The sequence below is a fragment of the Balaenoptera acutorostrata genome, chromosome 21 (assembly GCF_949987535.1).
Source record: "Balaenoptera acutorostrata chromosome 21, mBalAcu1.1, whole genome shotgun sequence".
Taxonomy (NCBI): Eukaryota; Metazoa; Chordata; class Mammalia; order Artiodactyla; family Balaenopteridae; genus Balaenoptera; species Balaenoptera acutorostrata.
In genome coordinates, this window is record NC_080084.1 from 6,416,584 (window position 1) to 6,425,507 (window position 8,924).

The 8,924-nt window shown below is 46.2% G+C and overlaps 1 protein-coding gene across 6 annotated transcripts in view; it reads right to left on the bottom strand.

Moving 5' to 3' along the window:
- The window catches only part of GPAT4 (glycerol-3-phosphate acyltransferase 4), a 32,112-nt gene extending 23,907 nt beyond the window's left edge, over positions 1–8,205 (bottom strand). Inside the window, exons 1-2 of one of the 6 annotated variants that reach the window (XM_057537291.1) lie at positions 8,052–8,197; positions 3,719–3,815 (exon numbers count right to left, since the gene is read on the bottom strand). The gene's annotated coding sequence lies outside the window, so the exon portion shown is untranslated. Of the gene's footprint in view, positions 1–3,718; positions 3,816–5,525; positions 5,628–8,051 lie in introns of those variants that run through there. The other 5 variants (XM_057537293.1, XM_057537294.1, XM_057537292.1 and 2 more) reach the window with 5 other exon arrangements.
- Positions 8,206–8,924: the final 719 nt, after the last annotated feature.

An 8,924-nucleotide genomic window follows, 5' to 3' on the forward strand; every position in this document is an offset into this window, starting at 1 on the left:
GGCCCCCAAATGGCCCACTTTCCAGGGCTTCTCAGTTCTCAGGGTGACGACATCAGGGCACATACTATGTGCCACACACCATGTTAGGCATTAGGCATTCAGTGCCTAGAGACAAGTACTCAGCAAACAGGCACATACACAGTCATCACTTCCCACTTCGATGACTGCCAACAAGAAGAGAGTCCTGGGTGGAGAAAGAGGAACCCTCCTGCACTGTTGGTGGGAGTGTAAACTGGTGCAGCCACGATAGAAAACAGTACGGAGGTTCTCAGAAAACTAAAAACAGAGCTACCATATGATCCAGCAATCCCACTCCTGGGCATTTATCCAAAGAAAACAAAAACATTAATTCGAAAAGATCCATGCACCCCAATGTTCACTGAAGTATTATTTACAATAGCCAAGATACAGAAGCAACCTAAGTGTCCATCAAGAGATAAATGGACAAAGAAGATGTGGTACATATATACAATGGAATACTATTCAGCCATAAAAAAGAATGAAATTTTGCCATTGGCAGCAACATGGATGAACTTGGAGGGCATTATGCTAAGTGACATAAGTCAGACGGAGAAAGACAAATGCTGTATGGCTACCACTTACATGTGGAATCTAAAAAATACAACAAACTAGTGAATATAACAAAAAAGAAGCAGACTCACAGATATAGAGGGCAAACTAGTGGTTATCGGTTAGCAGGGCGAAGGGGTAATATAGGGGTGGGGAACTAAGAGGTACAAACTATTAGATATAAAATAAGCTACAAGGGTATACGGTACAACACTGAGGATACAGTCAATATTCTACAATAACTATAAATGGAGTATAACCTTTAAAAATTGTGAATAACTATTTTGTACACCTGTAACTTACATAATATTGTACATCAACTACACCTCAACTTAAAAAAAAAAAAAAAAAGAATATTAGAGTCCTGGAAGAGAAAATAAAGGAGGGAACTTACAAATTTAAATCAGGGCTTCTAAACCAGTTCTGACTCGATCACAAGGCAGGGACTATTATGATTTGCAGCTATAGAAACTTCTTTTCTGCTAGCTCTCCATGACTCTGTGACACATCCTACACTTCAGGGGACCATACCTACTACCAGAATATGTCCAGAGACACGCCACATACGAACTCAAAAAGGAGAAGATATGCCATTTTATTAAAAATAAGTGCTTAGGCTACACAGGGATAATGCATTTTTAAAGCGCACTAAGCACAATGTCTGTTATATATATTAGATCTCAATACATGGCACATATTATCACTTCATTCCGATCAGAAGACACCCAGAGCACTGTCTGCAGTTCTAAGTACCCCACTTTTTAAGAGGGCTAGATACAGAGGAAGGCATTTCAAAGTATGTCACAAAACCCACAAACCAAAAACTACTCCGTGGTGCCTAGCAAGCACTAAGTGCTCATACAAAGGTCAGCTGTAAAGCCAAGAAATGTGAATTAAAAGTACAGTGAGGGGCAAAAAAGGTTTCTTATAACCCACCCTATTGGTGAAAATGAGACAATACCCTCAAATACTGCTGACTGGAGCGTACAACGGTACAACCTCTATGCAGAACAATTCGGCAATCACCGTCAGAACTTGAAATACATATAACCTTAGATCCAGCAACTCTACTTCTAAAAACTTATGCTAAAGATAAACTGCAACAGTAGCTCTCAACCAGGGGCGACTGACTGTAGCCCCCTGGGGAACACCTGGTAATGTCTGCAGACATCTGTGATTGTCCTAACTTGCGATGGGGGGCTCCTGGCATCCAGCGCTGACTGCGGACAGGGATACTGCTAAACGTCCTACACAGCCCAGGCCGCCCCTGCCACCACAAGGAGGTGTCCAGCCCCTAACGGCAACGGTGCGGAGGCTGAGAAACCCCGTGCAAAAGGAGGTGTGTGCAAGGTTACTGACTCCAGTACTGTCTGTAACATCAAGAGAAACATCACTGTCCGATAGTCAAGGATATAGTGGAATACTAGTCATCCGTTAAAAAAAAAGAGTGAGACATCTACATATGCACCGAGAAGAAACAACCTCCCAGTGAGATGCAGAACAACAAGGTCCACCGCAAATACCAACTGTGAGGGAGGGAGGAAAAGGACAAATACATACAGTGTGCGTGTGTACCTGCAAAGACACACATCTCTGGGAAGAGACACAGGAGACTGGCAATGGCAGCTGCCTCTAGGAACGGAAGGAAGGCATCACTCTATCTTTTTGGTACTTTTAAAACTGTGTTTATCATTTTGAATAGGTAACAGACTCATGATTCAAGAATCAAAACAAACACATCAGGGTTTGAATCCTCACTCGATCACTTAACTGGTAGTGTGAGTGTGACTTTGCGTGAATTACTTAATCTCTTTAAACTTCTGCTCAACATCTTCTAAAAAGACTGTTCACATTTCACAGTGCCTAGAACAAGGTAAATGTTCAAAATACATTAACTGTTATTACTGCTACACTAAGTTCCTGTTATTATGAAGGAAAAGGGGGCACTGGAAGGTATTTCCCAAGAAGTCATGACATTACACTGACAAGAAATCTTTCAACACCACTCCTGCCTAAAGGTGTTTACAATCCCTAAGGTGGCTGGCGCAAACCACAACTTTATTAGTGAATCACTGAGAATTCTAATGCAAGCTCCTCTAATGGCTTAAGTTATTGAGGCTTGGAAGAGTTGAGTGACGAGACAAGCTACAAAATTGGCCAGTAACAGAGGCAGGACTAGAACGTACATCTGCCCCCCAACCCCCCGTCTTGTGGTCTTTCTGCTCCCCAGGCTGGCCTCTCCTTTGCTTTGGGGCAGGTTACACTTGAGAGGAAAGCCATCCATTTTTCCTATTTTACTCTGTCAGGTCACAGACCCAGCAAATGCCCCCATTCTGATGTGATGGTAAATAAATGCACATACACAGAGGAAATGCACGCTGGGGGGGAATTTGATGTCAAGCATGTCAGAGTAGTGGAGTATAAGAAATATGCCTGAATAGGACACTGCTGCTTAGGAGGAAAGGTGTAAAAATGCTTCCAAGGAGTTGGGACAGCACAGAGCTGCTAGGTGAAGTGAACCTGAACTGCTGAAAAACCAGGGACATGCTTACAGCCGACAGTAATCCTGGATAAAACAGATGGTCCAAGATAAAGCCAGGATATGTCAGGCTCAAGGATGACTCAACTCACTAGGAAGAAGACAGGAACATGGTCAGTTTCAGGGTCTTGGTCTTAATTAAGGTCATTCTGAGCCTAAGTACTTTCTCCTTGCCTAGAAAGGCCTCACGTCAGCTGGACCTGGGTAACAAGAAACATGGTACCAAGTTCAACCCAAAGCAACATAACCTGCAAAGCTGGAAAAGAAAAAAAGGACAAAGATACAGGATACACTGACATTCTGGGGCCATCAGTTTAAGAAAGGACAATTTCATTTGCTGGGGCTATAAGAGCCAAGAGGTTTCGTTACCCAACCTGAACACTGCTCTCAGAGCTCCATTTCAAAATCAGTGCTTTGACATCTGAGTATTGTATATGTAACTGGAAGCAACTTCCTGGCCTTCTTTTTTCAAAAATTTGTGTCTGGTTTATTTTACTTAGCATAATCACTCTGAGAATCATTCATGCTGCTGCCCGTGTCAACAGTTCATTCCCCATTGCCGAGCTGTTTCCCTTGGTAGAACAGGCCACGGCTTCTTTATTCACTCACCTAGTGATGGGTCCTTCCAGTTGGGGACTGTTACGAATAAAGCCGCTATCTACAAGCCTTGCATGGACATACACTTTCATTTCTCCTGCGTAAATACCTAGGAGTGGAATGACATAAGTGTACGTTTAGCTTTTAATGAAACAGCCAAACTGGCTTCTGAACTGGTTGTACCATCTTGCATTAATTCTCACCAGCAGTGTCTGAAAGTTCCACATGCTCTACATCTTCACCAACACTCAATATGATCAGTCTTTCTAATTTTAGACATGCTAATGAATGTTAGGTGGTATCTCACGGTTTTAATGTTTCCCTCATGACCAACGATATGAAGCATCTTCCATGTGCTTATTGGCCAGCTGTATATCCTCTCTGGTGAAGCGCTCAGATCTTTTGCCTACTTTTTATCAGGTTATTTTATTATTGAGTTTTATCACTAGCCATTTTTTAAAAGTCAAACATTCCCCCCCCCCATGACTAAGCAGTCTCTTTACAATGAGAAAGCATTTCATCACAAAGGCACAAAATCTGTGAAACATCAGACTTCTCAGTTCAACTTGTCACAAGGTTGAAACAACCCTAATTGTGCAAAGAAAAGTCACCAAAACCACAAACTCTAACCTCAGACCTGTATATTACCAGGAACATAAAATGCTCTTTCATCTCTATGCTCAGCTGACAGTGATTCTGCACCGTCCAACACAGCAGCCCCTAACCACGTCTGACCCTTGAGCACCGGAGATGTGGCCAGTCTAAACTGAAACGTGTTGTAAATGTAAAACAGACACTGGAATTTCAGTGACTTAGGGTGAAAAAAATGAATGTAAAAGATCTCGTTAATAATTTGTACACTGATTACACGTTGAAGTGATATTCTAGATAATCTGGGTTAAATAAAATATATTATTAAACTTCACCTGTTTCTTTTTACTTTTTTTAAAGTGGCTACTATAAAATTTAAAAAACTGTACATGTGGTTTGTGTTATGTTTCTATTGGATAGCACTGACCACAAACTTTTAAGGCAGACCCTGAAGATACTGTATCTCCAACTGGTAAGGGAAAAAATACATACATATAATATCTTCCCCGCCCTCCTCCTCTGAGGTGTGAAGAGAACAGTGCAAAGGAAGGGGCTGAGAACTGCACTCAGGAGTCGTCTGAGGTTGGAGGCCCAGCTCTGTTACTCTCTGCTCTGTGTGACCTTCAATAAGTCATTCACCTTCTGTGGATTTAAGTTTCCTCACCAGCTTTTTGGTTTCTGTTTTTTTAATTCAAAAAGTCAACAAAAGCGTTATCATGTGCCTAATTTTTACAAAGCATCATTCTAGAATTGCAGATCTTGAGCTAACAGTTTAATAGAAGGCAAACACACTAACAACTATTATGAAGACAAAATAAAAAGAGCTCCCAGAGAGAGCAAACCAGCCTGTATGGCTGGGTGGCGTGTGCACGTATCAATGTGTTTTAAAGGAGAGAGTACCTTTAAGGACTTACGAAAAACTCCAAGCACTTACAACACTCCTCCTAACTCTAAAATTCTGTGCTCTTAAAAAGCATTCATCATGCTATAGAGTACGCATTATTATACAGGAAACTAATGACATTTGCTCAGGTCCTCCCCGTGAGTGCAATGATACAGTAAGAAGTAAATGACATGCCATGATGAGGGAGGTTGTTTTACGTGAAGAAACAATTCTGCAGTACAGCTCAAGCTTAACCAGGACCAAATATTCTCTAACACACACCAACCCCTCCGCCAAAACATACAATTCCCCCACCCCCTCATGTCTTCAGGGGCGATGATTTACCAAGACGCCCTGATGCTGTTCATTTGAGCGGCATTTCCATAAACTGGATGTGCATGACAACTACTGTATTTAGGTCACAAACTCACAGAAGAAAAGTCCATCCTGAAAGTAAATTTATAAACAATTATGTCACATCATATAAACTGAACTTACAAGCAAACTCCAAGAAGTCTACACACAAGGATTCCCTTGTTCACAGCATCCCTCGGGCAGCATTTAAGGGTAAAAAAAATTGAGGTCCAAGTACTGAATTTAGCTGTCTTTCTTGAGATACGGAAACTTAATTGCCTAAAGTGTGCTAGGAAATGCAGACCATGGTTTTGTTTTTTTAAAAAAAAAGCCTAACCCATGATGCACCCAGCCCAGGATTCTTACCTGCTCACGGCAAGGAAGGATATTTTTATGGCAGGGTGCTACTGTTCTCTCGGCCACAAGAGCATAACCTCAGGGGTACACCCCCTAAAAATCATTCCAGTTTCCCTTAGTCACTCTTCATTCAGTAGCTATGAATGTCATCCAAATCTTTTAAAGCTTGTGCTTATTCTGTTTGGAATTCCACTTTTAAGGTCAGCATCTTCCCATGTTTCCTAAAAGCTATGATGAGAACTCCTCAACTTGTCCCAAATCTAGCTTAAGAAATAATTTAAGGCCTATCCCCTAGTTTCATTATTCCAGATTTTGGTGGAAAGGTTCCTATCTGCCTACCCAAGCCCTTCATCGGAAGAGTTTTCAGTCATAGCCCTCCCTCACATTTCTCTTTCCCAAAGGAAACAACATAAACGCAAGCAGCATGGTACGGGAGAAAGACTAGATGCGGAGCTGGGAGATGTCTTTTCCAGCCTCAGTTCGACCTCTCATTCCCTGTAGATCTGGACAAGTCACTGAACCTCTCTGGGCCTTAACGGCTCATCAAAAATGAAAAAGACAAGGTGATCTGGAAGTTCTCATCCACACCTTCTGTTTTAAGGTGTCCTCCAGCCGCTTAATTATTTTAGATGCCCTTTTCTGGTGCTTCTCCAATGCTATTGTGAATTTCTGACTTGAAGGACTTGTAATAGACTATGTCCCAATAAAAGTAAGTTATGGCTTTACTCCATAAAGTCGTAAAGCAAGATTTTTGACTCTCAAGCTACTTTTGACATCAAGGATTTATCCCAGAGACATGGGGGGCGTGCGGAAGGGGGATGTGGATTAGACATGCTCAATCATAGGTGAGTTCTTGAGGCTGGATGATGGGTACATGCTGGTTCACTATTCTATCTACTCTTCCATGTCTGAAATTCTCCATAATACAAGGTTGAAAAAAAACATCACTGTCAAAGTGAGAAAATAATACCGAACTGGCATTAATAGGACTCTTTTCTACCATCTCTGGCATAAGGATAATTGCTTTTCATACCGTTTCCCTTTGGTTGAGACAGAATCTACAAGACATGAAACTAAACAGAGGTACTCAAACTTCAGCCAAAATTAAGAAAAATGAACCAGAAAGCAAATTCTTCAACGGATCTCAAGAAACTTGTCAGCGAGAAGGTCCGCGGCACAGAGGCCTTGAGCAGTGAGGCACTGGTATCTCGTACAGCATGGAGCTTACTTCCACAGAACTACACTATGCTTCATATGGTATATTTTCCCTAACTTTTTTTTTTTTTTTAATTGTACAGCTACTTTATTTATTTATTTATTTATTTTTGGCTGTGTTGGGTCTTCGGTTCGTGCGAGGGCTTTCTCTAGTTGCGGCAAGTGGGGGCCACTCTTCATCGCGGTGCGGGGACCGCTCTTCATCGCGGTGCGCGGGCCTTTCACTATCGCGGCCCCTCCCGTTGCGGGGCACAGGCTCCAGACGCGCAGGCTCAGTAGTTGTGGCTCACGGGCCCAGCCGCTCCGTGGCATGTGGGATCTTCCCAGACCAGGGCTCGAACCCGTGTCCCCTGCATTAGCAGGCAGATTCTCAACCACTGCGCCACCAGGGAAGCCCCCCTAACTTTTTTTTAACTGTGAAAGTTAAAGCCCTCTGTGACACCGAGAGTGAGGAAATAAACAAGACCCTCCGGTAGGAGGATGCTTCGCAGGGCGTGAAATCAAAACGGAAAGGCAAGGGATATCGAGGGTTAAGAAATCCTGAAGAAAGCAAAATGGGGATCCTCTGGAGAACAGGAGCGGAAAACGTACATCCCAGGGACACCAAAGAACTTGAGCAGTCACGGTGAAGGCGCTTCCCCGTGATCTCTCACCCTCCCGAGCGCGCTGAGGGCAGGCCGCGGGGGCCGGGATTCGGCAGGACACGCGGGGGCGCGGGCCGGAGGGCGCCGCGGGGACGGGCGGGCCCGCTCCACCGCAGGGAGGGCGGCACGTTCCGGCGCCGGGAACCCCCCGGCAGCGTCAATGGTGCCTCCCAACGCCGGGGGCGGGGGGGGCCGCAGGGAGCGGGGCCGCCCGACCGTAGCCCTCATGGGCGCCAGCCCAAACCCCAGCTCCCCCAGAGGCCCGTGACCTTCAGGAACGGGCCGGCCGGACCGTACTCACCTACCTCGAGGCTCCAGGCGGCAAATCCCTCCGGGGACCGTCCGTCCCGCCCTCGCCGCCGCCGCCGCCGCCGCCGGCCGAGGCGTGCGTAAGGACGTGCGCGCGCCCGCCCTTTGTCTATGCCGCCTTGACGTGACCCTCGCGTCCAGTCCCCACCCTTCCGTCATCTAACCTCACGCCCCGTACCCACGCGCTGGCGCGCACCCGGTCGGGTTGGGCGGGGCCCCGAGGGGCGGGGAGATGGGGGCGGGGCGCCGGGAGATGAGCAGACGGGGCGCCAAGTCTTGGGCCGGGGAGGCGGGGAGGCGGGGCGCCGAGGGGAGTGGCGATGGGGAGGCGGGGCACCGAAGGGCGGGGCGCCGGGGAGACGGGCAGACGGAGAGCCGAATTGAGGGCCGAGGAGGCGGGGAGGCGGGGCTCCGCGTTACGAGCCCCAAGTAGGCGCGCCCGGGACTCTCCAAGCTGCCACCTGGCGGGCGAGGACCGCTGCCTGGGCCGGGCCAGCTGCTGCAGAGACCGGTACTGTGTGCGCCGGGCCCTGGTCGACTGCTGCTAGCCTGGCGCGTGCCCCCGAGAATCCTACTGTGATAAGGGGAGCACTTCCTAAAGATAGGTCTCCACGCTTCTGAGCTGCGCCAGGGCCCGCATGCTGGCTGCTTCCCGCAAAGAACACTGTTATAGGTTCTGGAGAGAGTGAAATCAGCCCTGATTAGCGAGAAGAGATTTGAGTCACCAAATGGCCTTGTCATCTTGGGGCTGTTTTGAGTATGCAGTGAGATACAGATCGGTATGGAAAGAACTTAGCTTGCGGCCGGCACGCTCAAGAAATATTAGCTGTCATCACCACCACCATCATCATCCGAGTCTCATTTG